Here is a 20,818-nt window from a genome sequence, read left to right as displayed (position 1 = left end):
GTCTTATCTCTGCTGGTACATTGGATGATAAGGGTTACTTGTTTCCTTTGGGGATTCTTCTTGTTCAACCATTTGAGGCCTGTGGACGCCATCTGAGTGGAAAAAAAACATGTTGAATAACAAAAAATTGATGAGATAGTGAATCACTTAATCACATATGTGCCTAACTACAGTCCTATCCTTATTCATCAATTAGCAAATGCAAGGTTTTGGGCATACCTAGAACCAACGAGAGTGATGACACATAGATTTCCGCTGCTGTTGTCTTGGCATGCTACTCTCTCTTAACCTACTACTCTCTCTTGACCTGCTACTCTCTCTCTCTCTCTCTCAAACTCTCACAAGCTCAAATGAGCTCTCCCCCCCTTTTCTCTCATTTTAATGTTCTCTCTCTCTTTCTTCCCTTACTATCTATTTTCCTTCCAAGATATTTAAAATCTCTTTTCTTTTCTTTCTCCACCCCCAAGTTTCCTGGTTGTTACAAAAACTTATATTTTCTTTCTTTTTTCTTATTTTCCAAACCTTAATGCATCCTACTAATGAAAAAAACATACCACTGATCTAACTAATGTCTCTAAATCTTCCAACATCTAAAATATCTAGCAAAGGAGATCGAACACCTTTCAACTTCCTTGCTTCCTACCTAAACCAAGCACCATTTCGGAGAAGAACTCCTACTTTTTTGCTCAATTTTGAGGGTGCAAGTACTTAATCTTGAATCCATTTATCTCGACAATAGAACCAAAATGTTGTCATTATTGCTAACAACTACCGAGACCCTACAGACCGCTTATCAAGTCAAGTGTTTCAAACAAGAGGTAATGGCTACCTTTGACAAAGCTATGATGCATAGTCTTGCACAAGGATGTAGTGAGCTTACCATTGAGTCTGATCATTGTGGTCCTCTTCCTTGAATCCTTCAATGGCTCCACAATTCAAGGTGCCCTCTCAAGCACACGCCATCTCCAAGCTCCAAGCTCCAACCTCCATAGCCACGTGCACGAGAAAAGAGAAGAGAAGAAGGAGAAGAAGAAGAGAGGAAGAGAAGAACTTCTCCATGGTCCCTCACTCACACACTCACACTCACACTCTCCCTCTCTCACACTTCCTCTCCCATGCACAAGAAGGAAGCAAGTGCAAGGATAAGAAGAGAGCTACTTTGCACACACACCAAGAATGAGCTTATCCATTCACTTTTTGACTTTTATACATGCCCTTCTCCCCTTGGGCACCCAACCCATTTCCATGCCTAGCCATTTGGCCTTGGCCCTCTTTTCCACTTTCTTTCCTATTCTCATCACTCTTTTGCATGTGCCTTTTCATTTATAACTTGCACACAAGGGATCTTGGTGCTCTTTTACAAGGGGCTAAAATGTGCTTTATTTATTGCATGCCTTGTTCTTGATTTTAAAATGCTTCCCATGCTTATTGGTCTTCTTTTTCCAACAAGTTGTCTTTTTATGCTCGTTCATAAGTCTTCTTTACGCCTTGTGTTGTTTTGCGCTTCGCGTCTTGTTTTGAGGGTTAACAATTACCTTCTCCGTTCTACTCAAGCAGGAAGGTGCACAAGCTTCTAGTTCATGTTATCATCAAGCTTTTCTTTAGCAAAGGCATTAAAGAGATGATCAACTCCAATGCATTCAATAGCTTGAGCAATGGTGATTGCGCCTCCAACTCTCATAGCGATTGCTTGGAGAGCCTACCTGAGGTTTTGTAGCTCTTATTGAGCACTTCATGTTCATCTTCATTTAGTTTCACATACCAAGCCTATGTGGGTCCTACAATGTTCCCAAACTTAGCTCTCTCTCTCTCTCTCTCTCTCTCTCTCTCTCTCAGTGCAAGAATTAGGGTAAAGGGGCTAGTAGATTGGCACAAAAAAATGCCCCCATGGAAATTATTCTTTAGTGGACTTTGTGGGGCCCATTGACCATCTAGATGGCTCGGTGGACCCTTGAGAAAGGTGCATAAATGAAATTGGATATGCAAATTTTGACCACCAATAAGCAGGACTATGTGATCTCTACACAGTGATAGAGTGGCTCCCATTGACTCAATGGAGTGCATGTCAATTTGCAGTGGGGTGTGCAAAGAGTGGTGGGAGAGTGCCAATACACTAGAAAGGGAGTGGTAGTTGAGGTGTGTCCATCCTATCTAGTTCAATGCTATAGGTTCTATCATGCTACTGCAAGGTCCATTGCCCTACAACTTGTGGAGTGGTTCACTTGTGTGGCAAGCAAGTCATAGAGGAAGATATGGAAGGTGATGTTTGTGATGACGAGGATGGAATTGAAGAAGATAGAGATGGAGATGGCACACATGATTCATCACGTAGAGAATTGGAGAACATTCTATTGTTCTTGTAGGTTCCATTGCAAGATGGAGACGAAGATAGTACAACAAATTCTACACGTAGAGAATTGCAGAACACTCTATTCATCTTGCAAATTATATTCCTTTTCATCACCCAGATTGCACCAACAATCATATCACAATAGAGAAGATGCATCCAATTCTTGTTTGTCTTCATCTCTCATTTAGAAGAGCAACCTTGTCCTTTGGTTCCTATACAAATCAAGAAGACTTCTCCTAAATGGAAGGTTACCATGTCTTTGCATGTTAACACAATTCTTCCCAATGTGACATTCTGTCATTTTCATGGTGCCCCATCTTTACTTTAGCCTTCCAATGCAAAGCCAAAAGACATGGATGATAAGGGGCCTTGGACATTAAATCCACTAGATTTCAAGCTAGCAATATATGTAGCCATGGCTCATGTAATCTTGGGTGCTTTGAGTTTACTCCTATATGATGTGTGGGTTTGAATTTTACAAGAGGTCCAAAGAGTGAGGGTGAACTTTTAAGAGAAGCCTCTAAAGCAAGGCTTTCTACAACCTGTGTGGGAAGTACATGTAGCATTGTTTAAAGCCTTGATTTGAGCAATGATGGTGGATTCAAGGATTAGTCTTCATAATTACTTGCAAGGGAAAGGTCCTTTGAAGCTTACCAAGATAGTCGACTTCTCTACTTTGATGTAGTGGCTTGTCTTGCTTTCTTTTTTTACTCTTAGATATGAGTTTTTGGGCCCTACAGCTCTTGCCACTACTTCAATTATGGGTATGCTAGTATATGCTACAGGCACTATAATAAGAAAAATAATACCTTAGCCAATATTTAGCCTTAGGTCTAGGGTTATATATAAAAGGCTAATTTGTACCTTACCAAGCATATTTTGCCAATTGAAAACATTTCTTGTTTGAGGTTTCCACCTCCCACCATCCATTGAGGGTGCTTACTGTTTGGCCACCATGGCATTGGGGTGGATACCATGCCCCTCTGTAGCATGAGGAGGATATCATGTTGCAGCCTCCCATGAGTGATTCTCACCATTGTATAAAATGGTAACATGATTCATGGTAGCTTAGCTACCTTGGCTATGGCTTTCTTGGCATTTTAGTGTATTTCTTTGATTTCAAGTATTTTTAGCTTGCTATGGGAATTAGCTTCTTTACAATGGTATCAAAGCCTTGAATTTGATTCTTGGCAAGGTCATTTTCAAGTCTAGATCTAGTTACTACCACCATTTTGGGTAATTGGGGTTCAAGATTTGATTGCAAGACTGGATACAATTCAATTTGTGAATAGTCAAGGTTTCATCTAGTTAGCCTTGACCAATGTTAGAGCTCCTGGAGAAGATCTAAAGAGGTAATTGTGGGTTCTTCGACATTTTGGCAGCTCATAATCAAGAAGAGGGCCATTTTGGAGATTCTTGGTGTAATTGGGGTTAATGAAGATGAGAAAAAAGCTTAAACTAGGATTACTTTTGTTAAACAAGGGTTGTTCTCAAGCTTCCATGGATCAATCTTGATCATATCTTCTTTCCTTGGCTTCTATCATTAGAGAGGCTTGCTTAGCTTGATTTCTGATCTTCTTACAAGAACAATAAGCACCATACTGTGGAGGATTGATACCATGTGGACCCCAAGTTGATCAGCGTGAATTCTATTATGAATCTCAGGCTATTTGCTACTCAACTTCTCCAACTTTGATCTCACTCCTGGTGACTAATAATTGTCCTTGGGGCCTTCTTGAAGCTTCTTTTACAAGTTGGTGAAAATATTCCATGATTTCTTCAAGCTTTCAAGGTCAGCCATGGATTCTCTATCCTCTTCTGGATGAACACTCAAGATAGCATTGGATTTCTTCATAGCATTGGATTTCTTCAATATTTTGTGGGGCTTTTACTCCTTCAGGCTCCCAAAAGTATTATCTTGCTTAATGCTTCAGAGATTGAATCATTCCTTCTCTTTAAGCTTCTTTCGATGAGTTTGAAGGACTCAAACTTGCCCAGGAGTACCATTGGAGCATAGGTATATATGCTGGGAAGTCATATGTACTTGATGTCATGCATTGGAGTTGAAGTTTTATATTAAAAATATTTAGATTTGGAAAATTTTTATGGCTAGAAATTGTCATTGTCTGTGGGTTGCGGGCATTGTATCCTATTGAAGCATTACATAACATTTGGTTGGCATCTGTCATATGTATGACATGGGATATGTCTGCTGAAGGCTCTAGGGATTGAGATGAACATTGAGTGCTCATGAAAGCTGAAGGTTAAGGCTCGAATTACTAAAGTGACATTGTCTTGCCTGGTTGCTAATTGTAAATGGAATCTATGACTTGGATTCATGAAGACAGGATGTCTATGGTTACTTGAATGCATTTCTGACTGCAATCTGTGAATAATAGGTTTGACACTTATACTTGGTGTCTATGCACCGATTTGTGCACGTATAGTTATGTTTGGACTGCTACATGTACTAGCAGATGTCTATGAAGGTTTGGGACATGTATGACATGTATAAGACTCGGTTTTGGCTTTGAATAAGCTACTGGTCATTGACAATTTATAGTTTTCAGACTACAAGTATGTACCTTGGTAGTAAGGTTGCATGCTACAAACCTGAAGCAACTACATAGCATATGTATTGACAAATGTACCTACAAGAGGACCACATGTTTGTGGATGTTTTTGAGCAGTTAAAGGGCTGAAATATCTTGGTTTTGATAGTAAATTTTTTGCAAAAAAAATCATAAATAGTCAAGAACTACAGTGAGTCAAGGACACTTGTTGGCTTGCAGGAAGTCCAGACATAGTCTATTGCACCATGGCTAATGCACAGGGCACCAACAATATTACCCAGATCGTTGGAGAGAAGTTGGACAATAAGAATTTTGCCTTGTGGAAATTCAGGGTGAATAATTTCTTAGTTGGCAAAGGTTATTGGGACCTATGTACAGGTGATGAGGCTGAACGTGAATTGCTTGAGAAGAACCTAACCAATTATCAGAAAAGGGCTCATAAGCTATGGATTGAGAGAGCATGCAAGGTGCTACACTAGTTTTCATTATGTATAACCGATGCTATGAAAATACAAATGATTGAATGTGAGTCCCCAAAAGATGCGTGGGACATACTCATGAAGAACTATGGAAATGTGACACATGCACGTAAGATTTAGCTAAAATAACAGTTCAACAACAAGTCTAGGAATGGCAGGAACATCTAGGGCATATGCGACATAGATTAAGACCATAGCTGACCAGCTTGCCACCATTGGATCACAGGTATCTGAGGATGATATGATTGCTGTCACTTTGAACAAACTTGGCAAGGACTAGAAAGCATTTGATACATCTATATATGTTAGAGCTGAACCCCATGACTGGGATGAGCTGGTTGCTTTGCTGTTGCATGAGGAGGTAAAGCTTGGATTGAATACAGGTACTAGTGCATCTCAGAGTAGAAACATTGTTTTGTACTCTAACCAGTGTGACAGAGGTGGTAGAGGCTATGGCTCATTTCGAGGTAGTGGTGGTACTCGAAACACTTATGGACATTAGCAATAGCAGAGTAATTGGCATGGCACAATTACACATGGCCAACGTGGATCTGGCAAGTTTAGAGGTAGGGGGAGATCACCCCGAGGCTGAGGTGGTGGATTTGGATCATGGTAGTCGAATGATCAATCGAACACAGACAAGGACTGTCATTATTGTGGTAGGTATGGGCACATTGCAAAGGATTGTTACAAGAAGCAAGGAGATATGAAGGCAAAGGGCAAACAACATGGACACTATGCATCTTCTAGCGGTGCTATTGGCTGCAAATGGGTGTACAAGGTCAAGTGCAAATCAGATGGGTCATTAGAATGCTATAAGGCCATGCTAATCACAAAAGGGTATGCACAACATGATGGTCTGGATTATGAGAAAAATTTCAACCATGTGGCAAAGATGGCAACAGTTAGAACTGTCATTGCATTAGCAACAGCTAAAGGCTGGAAGTTATGGTAGATGGATATGAAAAATGCCTTTCTGAATGGTGAGTTGCAGGAAGAAGCTTATATGGAGTAGCCTGAAGGCTACATGCATCCGAATTTTCCAACACATGTATGCAGGCTAAAAAAGACATTATATGGGTTGTTTTATGCATATGGGAAACCCCTTGACTTAATATGGTATATTGACATTGACTGGGCTGGTTGTGCCTATGATAGGAGGCCAACCACTGGCTATGAATTTGGATTGGGCAGCATCATGATCAGTTTGGCAGAGTAAGAAACAACCTACAGTTGCATTGTCTAGTACATAAGCTAAGTACCATGGTGTAGCCTTATTAGCTTGTGAAGTTGTTTGATTACATAAGTTACTAAATGACTTGGGAATACACTTGGACAACAAAGTGAAGCTGTATTGTGATAATCTGAGTAGTGTTATGCTTGCAAGAATTCTCGTCTATTATGCAAGATCGAAACACATTGAAGTTCACTACCATTTCATAAGAGAAATGGTACTAGCAGATTAGATTGACCTGATGCATGTGAAGACTGAAGACAAGGTAGCGGACATCTTTACCAAATCACTCGGTAAAGATAAGTTCATTTATTTTAGGTAGCTACTTGGAGTATTGCATATGGTTTGAGCTTGAGGGGGAGTGTTAGAAATCAAGCTCTCGTATCTTCCGTATCTCTTATGTCAGTGTGTAAGAGACCGATTCCAGCTAGGTACAGTTGTTCATGTGTGTGTTATTGAATAAGTTGGTGTAGGGTTAATCTAACTATAGTCAGATGATTGGTTAGTTAGATCTAGAGTAACACTCATTCTTATCTTTCAGTCTTGTAGACCTAGTGTGATATAATGAAGAAATTGAATGAGAGCTGGCACTTTTTGGTTCTACTCCATTCCCTGTCTCTCTCTCCTTTTCTTTTTACAGTTGGGCTATGCTCCTAGGATTTCCTTTCTTGGGCACCCATATCCATGTGTTGCATTCATAGTATCTTTGGGCTTGCAATAGATCTTTGGAGATCCATTGTGGCTTGATTGTGTGCCTATGCCTATAGCATTGGGTCGATCTCTAGGTTTTGAATGATAGTTGTTAGCCTTGTGGGGCTTTGTTTGCTTGCTACGAGTAGGTCACTTTTGGTGCCTTGGCATCCATTTAAGTGTGGGCTTTCTGACTTTGGGGATGACCTTAGTTGGTGGTGGTTTTGTAGTCTAAGTGGGTTGTGATGACTCACGACCCCCCTCCTTAGGCTTAGTCCTAGGTAGCTCTATCGGTGGCATAGAAGGCTTGGGTAGAGCCTCTCTACCCTTATTAAAAACTATCACAATTCGAATGTTGCAATGGAAAGGTGAATACGCTGCAGATTGTAGTCCATGTTGCAATGTGCTTACTTCTTGAAAGTGTATCCTAATAGTAATTCTTGGCCTGTATCCTTCTTATTTGGAAATACATAGAAGAGGACTGGTAGGCCCTCAGACTCGATAGAGACTGTGATCTTGGAAATACATAGAAGAGGATTGGTAGGCCCTCAGACTCGATAGAGGCTGTGATCCTGCACTTCCCTAGGAGTTCATATGACTTTCCCCCGAATGGATTGGGTTTAGCATTGGTGGGCTGTAACTGTGGTTGACCAATGAGGGTCCAATGAGTGTGAGTCATGACATTAAAGTCATCTCCCTCATCGATCAAGGCATCAAATGCATGTGTGCATCGAGCAGTGGTCATGATGTGCAGGTATGCTGGTGCTACTACTTCCTCATCCTTGTCCTCTAATTTAGTGATGGTGGCTAGGCGAACATTGACATGGGCTTCTAGCATAGGGGGCTCATGTAGTGGATGTGTGGAAGGGTAGTACTTCTTCATGCAATTGCCATTAAAGAAGCCTATGCCCTCACCTTCAAGGGGTTCAAATTCTACGTTGCCCATCCTACTAATGGTGTGCACTTCGAAAGGTCCTAATCCTTAGAATTTCATTTTCTACTTGTGATCCTTTACCGAGTAGAGAAAAACAAGGTCTCCCTGCTCAAGTTTGCGTTGTTTGATGTGCTTGTTGAACCACATCTTTTGTCATGCTTTCTCACAAATTAGGGCATGGGTGGCTATGAGTTGAGTTTGAGAGAGTCATTCCAATTCCATGAGACAGTCCGTCCAAGCTTCTTGCCCTTCTATCTCTCATGTACTGCTATCCTCAAGCTAGGGATAAATAATTTTAATGGCAAGATTTCCTCAGTCCCGTAGGTCAGCCTAAAGGGTGTCTATCCCATAGTCATTTTATAGGCTGTCTGATAGGCCCATAATGCTACCATAAATTTGTTGTCCCAATCACTTCATGAGGTGGAAACTACCTTCGTAAGGACAATGACTAAGATATTGTTCGTGGATTCTGCTTGGCCATTAGCTTGAGGGTAGTAGGGTGAGGATTTCCTATGGATGATTAAGAAGGTTGAGAGCAGGTGGGCAATCACCTCATTGATGAAGTGAGTGCCTTGGTCGCTTAATAATTCAATAGGACAACCAAATCATGAGATAACCTGCTCCCACAAGAACTTCCTTGTGGTCCTAGCATCGTTCTTCCTAGTGGCTCGTGCCTCGGCCCATTTCGTAAGATAGCTAGTTGCCACGATGATGTATCTAGCTTGTGAGTATTGTGCTGCGGGACTGATGGGTCCAATGAAGTCGATTCCCCATTTCTCAAAGGGTTTTCATGCAATGATAGGGGTCAAATCCATCTTATCCTTTCATACAAGACCTTTAGTCCTTTGGCACTCATCGTAATGCTTTACAAACTTAGTAGCATCACAGAATAGGGTAGGCCACCACAACTAAGATTGCAACAACACCTTGTGAGCTATTGTATCCCTGCTGAAGTGCCCTCTAGTAATCCTACCATGCACTTTGCTCAACACGTTGTGCATCTTGTGCTTGCACATGCATCGTTGTAGCAACCCATCTTGCCCTAACCTACAAAGTTGACTGGCTATCAATTGGGAAGGTTGGATTTTCAAGATGAGGTGCCTAAGCTTGGCCTTCTTGATAGGTATCTTGAGTAGACCAAGCTCTAATACCTAGACTATATCATCTGCCTAGTATGGCATTAGATTGGCTTTAAAAAAATCTTTCTCACTAGATAGGACAAAGAGGTGAGTGTCTAGAAAATCATCAATGATGCCTTCTCTAGCGGCTTCTCTTGTGGGTATTCGGGACATGTGATCAGTCATGTAGTGCTGCTTACCCTTGCGTACTACCACAGACAAGTCAAATTCTAGAAGAAGAAGCAACCATCTAGCGATGCATCCAGTAGCGCAAGGTTTATTGATGAGATATAGCAAGGCTTGATGGTCTACAAAAAAGGTGAAAGGCATGGCCAGGAGGTAGTGTCAAAACTTCTTTACAGTGAATACCATGGCCAACCCCTCCCTTTTAGTGGTGGAGTAAATCATCTTCGTGTTAGGGAGCTACAAATCAACAAAAGTAGAGAATGAACTTGCCATACTTACCACATTGTAGTTGATGCATTAGCAAGCCACATTCTTGGTCCATGTGCACACTCCTTTGCTATTACCGTTGCTTCCATTATTGCCCACAAAGAGAAAAGTCTGTAACAATAAGCTTGAGGAGATCAAGAGAAGAAGATAGCTCCATGCACCACCCTCACACTCTTAGCTTCACACACTCTTGCTTGCATTTGTGTCTCATCAAGAGGGTGGGATGGAGAAGACGAAGATTTAAAGATAAAAGGAGCTTACCTACTAGCAAAACTCATGGGGTAATCCAAGTTATGTTTACCAAGATGGCACAAGACAGCTCCAATAACAAATTTAGATGCATCTATATGCACATGGAAGATGATCTTCTAGTCTGGGGCTCATAAGATGGGTGCAGTTGTAAGAGCCTTCTTCAACTCCTCATATGCTCGTTGGCACTCATCAGTCCACTTGAACACGATCAATAGCTTATACAATGGTCTTGCAATCAATGCATAGTTCAACACGAAGCACTGATAGTATCAGGGGTGTGGCCTAAGAAACATTGAACTCCCTTATAATCCTTGGGTAGCGGCAAGTTGACAATGACCTTGACTTTTGAAAAGTTAGCGACTATGTCATTCTTGGATACCACATGCCCAAGGATGCATCTATGCTTGACCCAGAACTAGCATTTCAAGGGGTTCAATGACAGGTTGTAAAGCCTGCATCATTCAAAGACTGCTTGTAGCTTCTCTAAGTGTTTTGCCCAGCTAGAGTGCATGCATAGGTCATCTATAAACACCTCTAGCTCTCGTCTAAGCATATATTTGAAGATGGTGCACATTAGACGCCAAAAGGTTGCATGTGTGTTCATTAATCCAAAGGACATTAGGATATAAGCGAAGACACCCTACTCAGTTGGCAAACATGGTCTTGTGCCTATCATCGGGATATACTTGAACTTGGTTGCATCCTGAGAAGCCATCCAGAAAGTTGTAGGTCTCTTTACCTGCTACCCTTTCGAGCATGTGCTCCATGTATGGTAATGGGTAATTATCCCTTTTTGTCACAGTGTTAACCTTCTTATAGTTCATGCACACTCGGATCTTTCCATTCTTCTTCATGACTATCATGATTGGTGATACTCAGCCTGTGTGCTCTATTTCATAAATGAATCCTACCCTCATTACCTTATTGATTTCCTCCTTCATAGCTCGGGCATGTATTGGATTCATAGGGTAGGGTCGTTGTTTTACAGGCACTGCATCAGGGGCCATTGGTATGTTATGCTTCACCACTCTAGGATCAACCCCTTTGAGCTCATCTAAGGACCAAGTGAACACATCCATGTACTCTTGCAAGAGCGCAATGGGACCGGCCTCTTCCCCCTTGGTTAGGTTGTCAGGTATAAACACAGGTTGAGGCTTCTCGCCTTTCCCTGCCAAGTTGACTTCTTTGACCTTGATAGGTCCCTCAATCACCTCACTTATCTATCCTTTTCTTTTTTCCCCCAGCAGGATCACTACCCTGTCACCTTTCTTAAACTTCATGAAATGCTTTGGTAGGTTCTGTAGTTTTTTTTGTTGTTCTGCCTTTGACTTCTTCGTCTGTCCTCTCCTTTATTCCTTCAATTGTTTGCATCTTAGGTGGATTGGTAGGTCCCCCTTGGTGCGTTTGGTCCTAGGAGGTTGGGGTATCTCTGGGTCACTCTCTGTAGTAGTACTAACCTCCGATTTGGAATTAAGCTTGCAATCCTCACTAGAGGAGGGAGTCTCCCTTTGTGGTTGTATCTCGATGGGTGTGTCAGCAAGGGCATTGTTGGTGGTTGGGCTATCCCTACATGTTCGTAATCTATTGCTCCCATGTGCTCCAACCAAGAGTGATCGCATTCCATCCACATGACTCCTCTCTCGATCTTGTAAGCACTCCCTTTTTGAGGCTTAGAGTCTTCTCTTATCTGCTCTATCACCCTTCCTTCAGTGTCATATTCTATGGTGTCTATTTGTTCATTTCTTTCCTCATTAATGTAGTGGTAGTCCTCGTACTCATCATCAAAATCAACTCCTCTTGACTGCTCATCATCCCCTAGACTCTTGTCTCTAGCATGTCCTTCGTCGGTGACTAAGGCCCAATTATACAGGAAGTTCAGATCATGCATCTAAGTCCATTTCCACTTAGGCTCATCCAATAGATCTTTGAGGGGCTTGAGATTAGTAGTGGGGTTGTTGGCCAATCTACCTATTAGGTATTCTAGGATCTTGTGAAGTTCCAATTTATTGCTAGGGATATAGAAAGAGATAGGCCTTGGTTGGTTGCTTGAGCTCCTTGCCATCATATAGAGTGGCACTGTGGGCTCCCTCTTTGACACGCTCGTAGTTTTTGCACCCTGTTTGTATGTCTCCTCTTCGTCTGAGAATGGGAGATCGATGGTCGCTAGGACGTGCATCCAATCTCGCTCATCGTTAGGACAAGGGATGTATTCGGTGAAAGGTCCGTAAGAATTTCTTATTGGTGCATCACCCTTGAGCATGGTAGAGATGGCATCTAGGTCGATGGGTGTTGAGTATCCATCTTGACACCCACTCCTTCTGTTTGGTTTCTTAAGAAGATTAGACCATTATCCCAATCTTCAATGACTCGAGCATTTCTCATCCAAGGTTGGCCTAGCAGAATGTCATAGTCCACTCCCTTCATGACAATGAAGTTCGCAGAGAACTAGACACCCACAATCTTCACTGGTCAATTCTTCAGGACTTGAATGGCCTTACTTTCATTCTGTTAGCTAGAGTGACATTGAACCTAGCCGTTTCAACAGTTGGGTTTTCCCAAGCTTGGAGCACATCATGGCTCAACACACTCACTCTTGCCCCAGTATTTATGATTCCCTTCTGTGTTACGTCTCCCAGGGCTAGGATAGGCAAGACTGTGTGCATCTCAGTGCCTTCCTAGAAGGCATTGATGTGTAGTGACTTTGGCACTGAGTGCAGTATCGAGCTCATGAGTGCATCATGATCATGCAAGTCAGTGGCAGCATGCTCCATCATTTCTTCCACCCAGTGTTTCAACTTCTGCCATAGCATGGGGTGTTGTTTGAGGAGGTCTCCTAAACTCAGAGTCACTAGGGTGGTCACTAATGTCACAAGGAGGTTGTTGGTTGCTTGACTCTCTCCTAGGTTTATGCTCCTTGGCCATTGGTCTTGACTGAATGGTTGGCCCGTAGCATCTAAACTTGGCCTAACTGGCATCGCCTGTGGCATGGGTGCGTCTCTCGACCTTGGTCATGTAAGTGAGACTGGCTTGCTTAGGCTAGAGAGATCCTCAATCTCATCCTCTACAATAGGCTCAATGTCCTTGAGGTGCTTCTGGGCTTCGTTTACCCACTCCTTGACTTTGGCTATTGCCTCGAGTTAGCACCTAGGGTGAGGATACTCCCCTACCTTGGCACTCCCTTTCTCTACCGTCTTTGGAGCAGTGTTCTCTGCCTCTACATCCGTGACCTTCTTGCCAGTCACTAGCATTGGTGCATCCTCAATCTTAAGTGTGACCTTTGCATCAAACTTTTTCTTCCTTCTCCTTCAGCTCTTGTTTCATATTGAGGCTGTATCTATCTAAATTTCTGGGCCTTGGCATGTCAAGAATCGCGTGGTGGAGGGGGTTGCTCAAGATGCTGCGCCGAACACACACAGAATGCACAAGGAGAAGCTCACTCAAGAGAGAAGAAGAGAGATGGAGGCCAAAACGTTTTCTTGCTGATTTCTTCTTCTTCTTTTACACACTTTACAATGTACACAAAGTATAGATAAGATACAACATAAAAGGAAAGTGGCCTACTAAGTCAAACAATGCATAACCGACTACACTAGTCGACTGGCGCTATAACTATGCCAGCTGTAAATAGGTGTAACAACCTGAATATAATAAGTAATGAGTCAGTGGCCATGTGAGAGTCATAATGACCACCGACGTGCTAAGTGTAGACGTGTGGACCCATCTAACCAGGCGGTCCATCATCCATGTCCACATGTGTTGAGCTTGTCATCTCAACACTCCCCCTCAAGCTCAACTGCATCTCTGCAACTCCAAGTAAGCTTCGAAACTTTTGAAGCTTCTCTGTACCCAATGCCTTCGTGAAGATGTCAGCTATTTGATCCTGTGTGCTGACATACACCAAGTCAATCTCACCTGTTAGTACCTTCTCTCTCACAAAGTGGTAGTGTACCTCAATATGTTTTGTCCTGGCATGGAACACAGGGTTCCTAGCCAACTGTATACTGCTCATGTTGTCACAATAAATGACAACTGGACCTTCCACCTGGACATCCAAATCAGCCAATAGCTTTTCTAGCCATACTACCTCACATGCTGCAACAGCAGCACCTCTATACTCAGCCTCTGTACTGGACAAAGCAACTGTAGATTGCTTTTTGCTGCTCCATGCAACTGCTGCACTACCAAGAGAGAACATGTATCCGCTGGTAGATCTTCTATCAGACATACTACCAGCCCAATCTGCATCTGTGTATCCAAACACCTGTACATCTGTACCTGCCTCATAGAAAAGTCCATAATGTAATGTGGACTTCACATATCTCAATATGCGTCTGACTGCATCCAAATGTGGCTTTCTAGGTACTTGCATAAACTGACTTACAAGACCAACAGCGTAGCTCAAGTCTGGCCTTGTAATAGTCATGTAAATCAAACTCCCCACTATCCTCCTGAACATAGTAGGGTCTTTTATCTCATCCCCAACATCAGCACTCAGCTTTACATTCTGCTCCAACGGGACTGAAAGTGGTTTGCATGCTGTCATACCATACTTGGACAACATATCCAAGCCATACTGTCTTTGGGACAGCCATATACCATCATCACATCTGACCACCTCAATGCCAAGGAAGTACCTTAGCTCACCTAGATCTTTCATCTCAAACTTCATCTTCAAACAACCCTTGACTTCAGCAATCCCGCTATCACTATCACCTGTAATAATCAAGTCATCCACATAGATGACTATGATGACCAAACCTGCATCTCCTTTTCTCACATAAAGTGAGTGATCAGCATCAGAAACATAAAAACCAATATTGACCAGATACTCTCTAATCTTGTCAGACCATGCTCTAGGTGCTTGCTTGAGCCCATAGAGTGCCTTCTTCAATCTGCACACATACGTGGGATGCTCTAAATCTTCATAACCTGCTGGTTGATCCATATACACTTCTTCCTGCAAATCACCATGCAAGAAGGCATTCTTTACATCCATTTGCTGCAACCTCCAACCTTTGGCTGCTGCCAAAGCAATCACACATCTGACAGTTGCCATCCTAGCAACTGGACTGAAGGTTTCATCATAATCTATGCCATATGTCTGGGCATAGCCTTTTGCAACCAGCCTAGCTTTGAACCTGCTAATAGAACCATCTGCATTGTGCTTAATCTTATAAACCCACTTGCATCCAATAGCTTTCTTTCCTTTCGGCAATGATACTAGATCCCAAGTCTTATTAGCCTCTAATGCAGCCATCTCCTCATCCATTGCTGCATCCCAATGAGCATGACCAACAGCCTCCTTAAAACATGTAGGCTCAACATCCTCAACTAGTTTCACCATATAAGCATAATGGTGAGCTGCATAACCTTCAAAACCAAATCTTTTAACAGGGTATCTCACCCTGCTAGACCTGCGTACCACTGGATCACTCAATGGAGTCTTTGCATCAGCACGTGCTCTCTGCACACCTGGAGTCCTCACTGCAGGAATGCCAAGCTCATCATCTAAGCTCTCTGAACCACTGGAGTCTCCATCAAGAACTGCATCAATGCCTTCTGACACTTTATTCTTTCCTTTGTCTTTACCTGTAGTGCTACTAGATGCACCTGAAGATGTAGAAGTACTCCTTAGTCTCCCAGACCAAGGACTACTAGATGATGTCTCTGGTCCACTAAGAGTTCGTGATTCTTGCTTTTTAGCCTGCACATGAGTGTCATGATCATCATCAACATCCAATGCATCACCACTAGATGCATACCAACTGCTCATTTCATCAAAGATGACATCCCTGCTCACTCTGAACTTACATGTGACAGGGTTGTAACAGCGATACCCTTTCTGCTCTAAAGAGTATCCAATAAAGATACACTTTTCAGCCTTTGGATCCAGTTTCTTCCGCAACTCATCTGGTACATGAACATACGCAATGCAGCCAAATACTTTCAAGTGTGAAACATCAGGCTTCTTACCTGTAAAACATTCTTCGGGGGTCATACCATGAACTGCAGCTGTGGGAGTTCTGTTCATAATATAAACAGCAGTATGAACAGCCTCAGACCAAAAATGCTTAGGCATATTCTTTTCAGCCATCAAGGCGCGTGCAACTTCTGCAATATGCCTGTTTTTCCTTTCTGCAACCCCATTTTGTTGTGGGGTATACCTGCATGTGAACTGTCTCTTTATCCCATGAGTCTTTAGAAAATCACTGAACTCATTTGAGAGGTACTCTCCCCCTCCATCTGACCTCAGGCACTTTACTTTCAAGCCTGTTTCTCTTTCAACTGCAGCCTTGAAAGTTCTAAAGTGCTCAAACGCTTCACTCTTTTCCTTCATAAAATATACCCACAGCTTTCTAGAACAATCATCAATGAATGTGACAAAGTATGAACTGCCTCCAAGAGATACATTTTGTGTAGGCCCCCAAATGTCTGTATGTACAACATCAAGAATATTTCTGCTTACATCTCTATCATGTGAAAAGGGTTGCCTTGACTGCTTACCAAACTGACATGCTTCACATACCTTTTGAAATTCTGCAACTCTAAATGTAGGCAAACCTGTAACCAACCCTTTGGACTGCATTAGTTTCAGCCTTTGTACATTTGCATGTCCAATGCATTTGTGCCAAATTTCAATGTCTGCAACAACACCTTTTCCTTTGGCATACATAGCAGCATCCATAGTAGGAATTCCAGCATCTAGAGTGAACATACGTCCAACTCTACTTCCCTTTGCTACCAACCTGCACTTGTCATTGAAATCTTCTACAAAGCAGCCCTTTGCATTAAATCTGACTTGCAGCCCTTGCTCTACCATTTGACCGACTGACACCAAATTCTTTGTAATAGATGGCACATGTAATATATCTGAAAGACTCTTTGTCTTACCATCATGCAAGGATAAGGGAACTTTTCCAATGTGTGAAATTGGGTGGCATGAGTCATCACGCGTCTGCACATAACCTGCATTCTGCAAATCCTGCATCTCCCCAAACCATTCTGCATGGCTGGTCATATGATTGGATGCACCTGAATCAACATACCAAACATCTTCATGTGTCCCCTTTCCTGTGACAGCATTCAGCATATGCTGCATAACGAACAACCGTTCATTTTTATCTTCATTCTGTCGTGAAGACGATGCATAGTTTTCTTGCTGCAACTTACCACTGCGGATATCATCTCTCTTAGCATAACATTGGGCTGCAATGTGACCTGTTTTGCCACAGTAGTGGCACACAATACCAGAGTTGTTAGAACCTCTGTTCTGCCATCCACCTCTTCCTCTAAAGCTCCCCCTGCCTCTAAAGTTACCACGACCTCCTGAAACCTGCATATCGCTAAATTGCTGATTCAATCTGTTTTGCTGGTTGTCACTACCACGTCCTGTACCACGGCCTCTTGAAGAGAACCTGCCACGTCCCCTTCCTGAACTGGAGTAGAAAGCTTGGACCTGTTCACCGCTTCTTTCAGATGTCTCACTCTGCATGTTGATCTCTTCAGTGATCATAAGGGAGACCAACTCATCGAAATCTGGAAATGGCTTTCTGACATATACAGAAGTTACAAAAGACTTCCAAGCCTTTTCATTGTTAAGTCCACCCAAGGTAGACGACACCAAATCATCATCATCGGGCATTGCATCAATCGCTGCCAATGCATCCGCAATGCTTCTTACCTTCAGTGCATACTCATTTATAGACATCTTCCCTTTCTTTAATGTATTCAACTCTTGCTTGAGTTGAATCTTCCGTGCCTTTGTATTTACAGAAAACATACTTTCAAGTATGGTCCAAGCTGCATATGCATTATCTGCATTTCTAATGTGTCCCAGCATATTATTGTCAATTACTGCAGACAACCAATACATGACCTTCTTGTCTTTTGCATTCCATTCCTTTCGTGCCTTTATCTCTTCTGCAGTTGGAGGATCACTCACCTCCGGCTCCTTTTCTTCACCTGAAACGAACTCGTAGAGGCATTTTTCAATAAGAAAGTTCGTGACACGGAACTTCCATGAAGGGTAGTTGTTCTTGTCGAGCTTCTCAATAATGGGGCTTCCACTGTTCTCTGCCATTATCACAAGAATAATACCAAACAACAAGCAAATCTTTTGCAATCCTCAACCTGTAGTGCACAGCAATACACTAGACAGCCTTTTTCACTGTCTGCTTAACAATACATGCAATCTGCAACCTGTTTGCAGATAACCTCTTGTTTACTCACTGGTAAACACCTTTAATCTTACAGATCTGAAATCTGTAACCTGCGCACCCACTGTCGGTCGATACAGCTGAAGTCACAGCGTACCCTGAAACTGTTGTCCGCAACTTGCGGCTCTAAAACGGGCCCTGAAACGACCTCAAATGCCCAAAATAATTGCGGGTAAGCCCGAAAGGGCTTATCTGCAGAATACACAGCGCTCTTCGCGCACACCAAATCTCACAGCAGTCTGAGATTTTTGCTCTGCCCTGCTTCCTGTGCCTCCACAGGCACTATCCAAGAGAAAGAGTGGAAGAATGGGAGAGATTCTTACCCGTAGCTTGCTTGCTCGAACCTTGCTTCTTCTCCTTTGCTTCAACCTTCGAAATCAGCCTCTCTCAGTGGTGCGGCTTGTTGAGATATCGAGCTCCACTCGTGATATGCCAGGGTGACCGTTGTGCATTTATGTCACCGACGTGTTAGTTGCATGTTGAGTGTTGAAATGACTAGTTTTTTGGCTGATTTTTGTGGTTTTTGAGAGCTGAATGGTTGATTTTATGGGATGATTGATTGATTTGGAAGTGGTTTGAGAGTGTTTTAGATGATAATGATTGTGTTTTGAAAGATCATGATGTTTGTTGGTGGTTCTGTGATGTTCTGATAGGTTCTGAATGGTTCTGTATACCTTCTGTTTTGTTCTGTTTTGGTCTGTTTTTGATCTGATTGTCTTCTGTAAGGAGGGATGAAGTATTGATTAATGAAGAATGAGATATTGTGAAAGCTTATTGAATGGTTTGTGAGAGTTTTGAATGGTTTGAGAATGAGTTATGTGGTTTTGATGACCTTCTGTAACCTTCTGTAGGTCTTCTGTAGAGCTTCTGCTTCTGTTCTGTTTCTGCTTCTGTTCTGTACTGTAACTGTTCTGGTACTGTTCTGTAGACTGTTCTGTAAGTGTTCTGTGGAATGTATGTGTGATTTTTGGGAAAGTTTTCTAGCCTTGGAAAGAGGTGAATACAAGTGCAAAAGAGCTGAAAGAAGTGGAAGAAGTAGCTGTTGAAGACTCAAGAGAAGACTAGAGTGAAGTGACAATAGTGAGCTGTGAAGAGACACTGTAGTGGCTCTGGTGACCTTTCATATCAGACATACCTCTTGGGAGGGGTATCCACGACCTAAGAGTGATTATTGAGAGTAATTTTGAGAGATTGTAGTGAGGATATGATGTATTATTGATGGAGTGAGAGAGAGAGAGTCAGAGATAGCTAATTCTATTGAAGCAGAGTGATTGTATATGAGAGATTGAGAGAGAAGACTATGAAGATATTGAAGATGAATACTATGTGATGTATTTCCATTCAAAGATGGTGTACTTCTTTGCTTTCTTTGTTCTATTGATGGATTTTGTGAAGATGTTGAAGAATATGGTTGATTCTATTAAAAACCGTGGGAGATCTACATGATGCTGCATGAAGATTTGTTGTGCCTGGTATTCTTTTCTTCATTGTGATCATATGAAACATGATAAACAAGCTTGTTGATGTTACAAGATAGATTTTCTTGCAAGAGAATTCCCTTTTCCTTGGTGTTCCTCTCGGGGCTCCATTGCAGATGCGGTTGGTATACCGCCCATGAATAATAGCTACATGATAGCTATCCTTATCTACTCTAGTTCGTGGCTTGGTTAGTATGCCACCTTAGTTAGTTGAGTTTGGTTTGAGACCCATATATAGGGTTCTTCTATTTCTTTGTATGAGAGTTCTTTTTGGCTTACACAACTAAGAAGAGGAAAACTCTTTTCAGCCTCCACCCTTGTGTGTATTCCCCCATTGTGCAAGCAAGAAAGCTTCAAGTGAGACTCCTTCCTTCTCTCCCACAATCTTGACATGGTATCAGAGCCTTGTTCGTGGTAAGGAGCTCAAGAAAGCAAGCCAAGCTCGCGGTGTTCTGGTAAGAGGAGCAGTGTTGCTTTCATTTTCTGTTTTGGGAGCAGATCTCTGCAGGTAGCACAGCCGGAAATTGCAAGAGTGCATTGTCTCAGGTTGAGACGCCCTTCGCGGTGAAGCAAGAGGGCAGTATATGCTGCGGGATAAGGGCTTTAGCCCTTGGCGACCTTGTTTTTTTGATTTGAGGCCATTTCGGGGCCTGTTTTGCAGACGGAAGTTTTCTGCACGCACTCAGGAAAAGGCCCGGTTTTATGCTGTGCAGCCACTGTTCTACAGGTCGGTGAATAGTCACTGTAAAAATTGCATTGTATGCTTGTGCGCAGAGACATTGGGAGTTACAGAATCATCCCTGTTGCCTGTTGATGCAAAATCGTCACTAGGAAGTGACTGTGTGGTCAAATACCACTTTCGCCAGTTTTGCAGATTTTCCCTTGTGAGGGTGAAGCTGTGGTTTTTGTAGTGACAAAATTTTTTGCAGTCTTCTGTAATGGCGTCTGATTCTCTTTCACAGATTGTCACTGAAAAGCTTGACAAGAACAACTTCCAGGCATGGAAGTTTAGAATGACGAATTTCCTTATGGGAAAAGGAT

This window comes from Lygodium microphyllum, chromosome 16, assembly GCF_053477565.2.
Source record: "Lygodium microphyllum isolate KBCC chromosome 16, Lygodium_microphyllum_v1.1.10, whole genome shotgun sequence".
NCBI lineage: Eukaryota > Viridiplantae > Streptophyta > Polypodiopsida > Schizaeales > Lygodiaceae > Lygodium > Lygodium microphyllum.
This window is presented reverse-complemented; position numbering follows the sequence as displayed.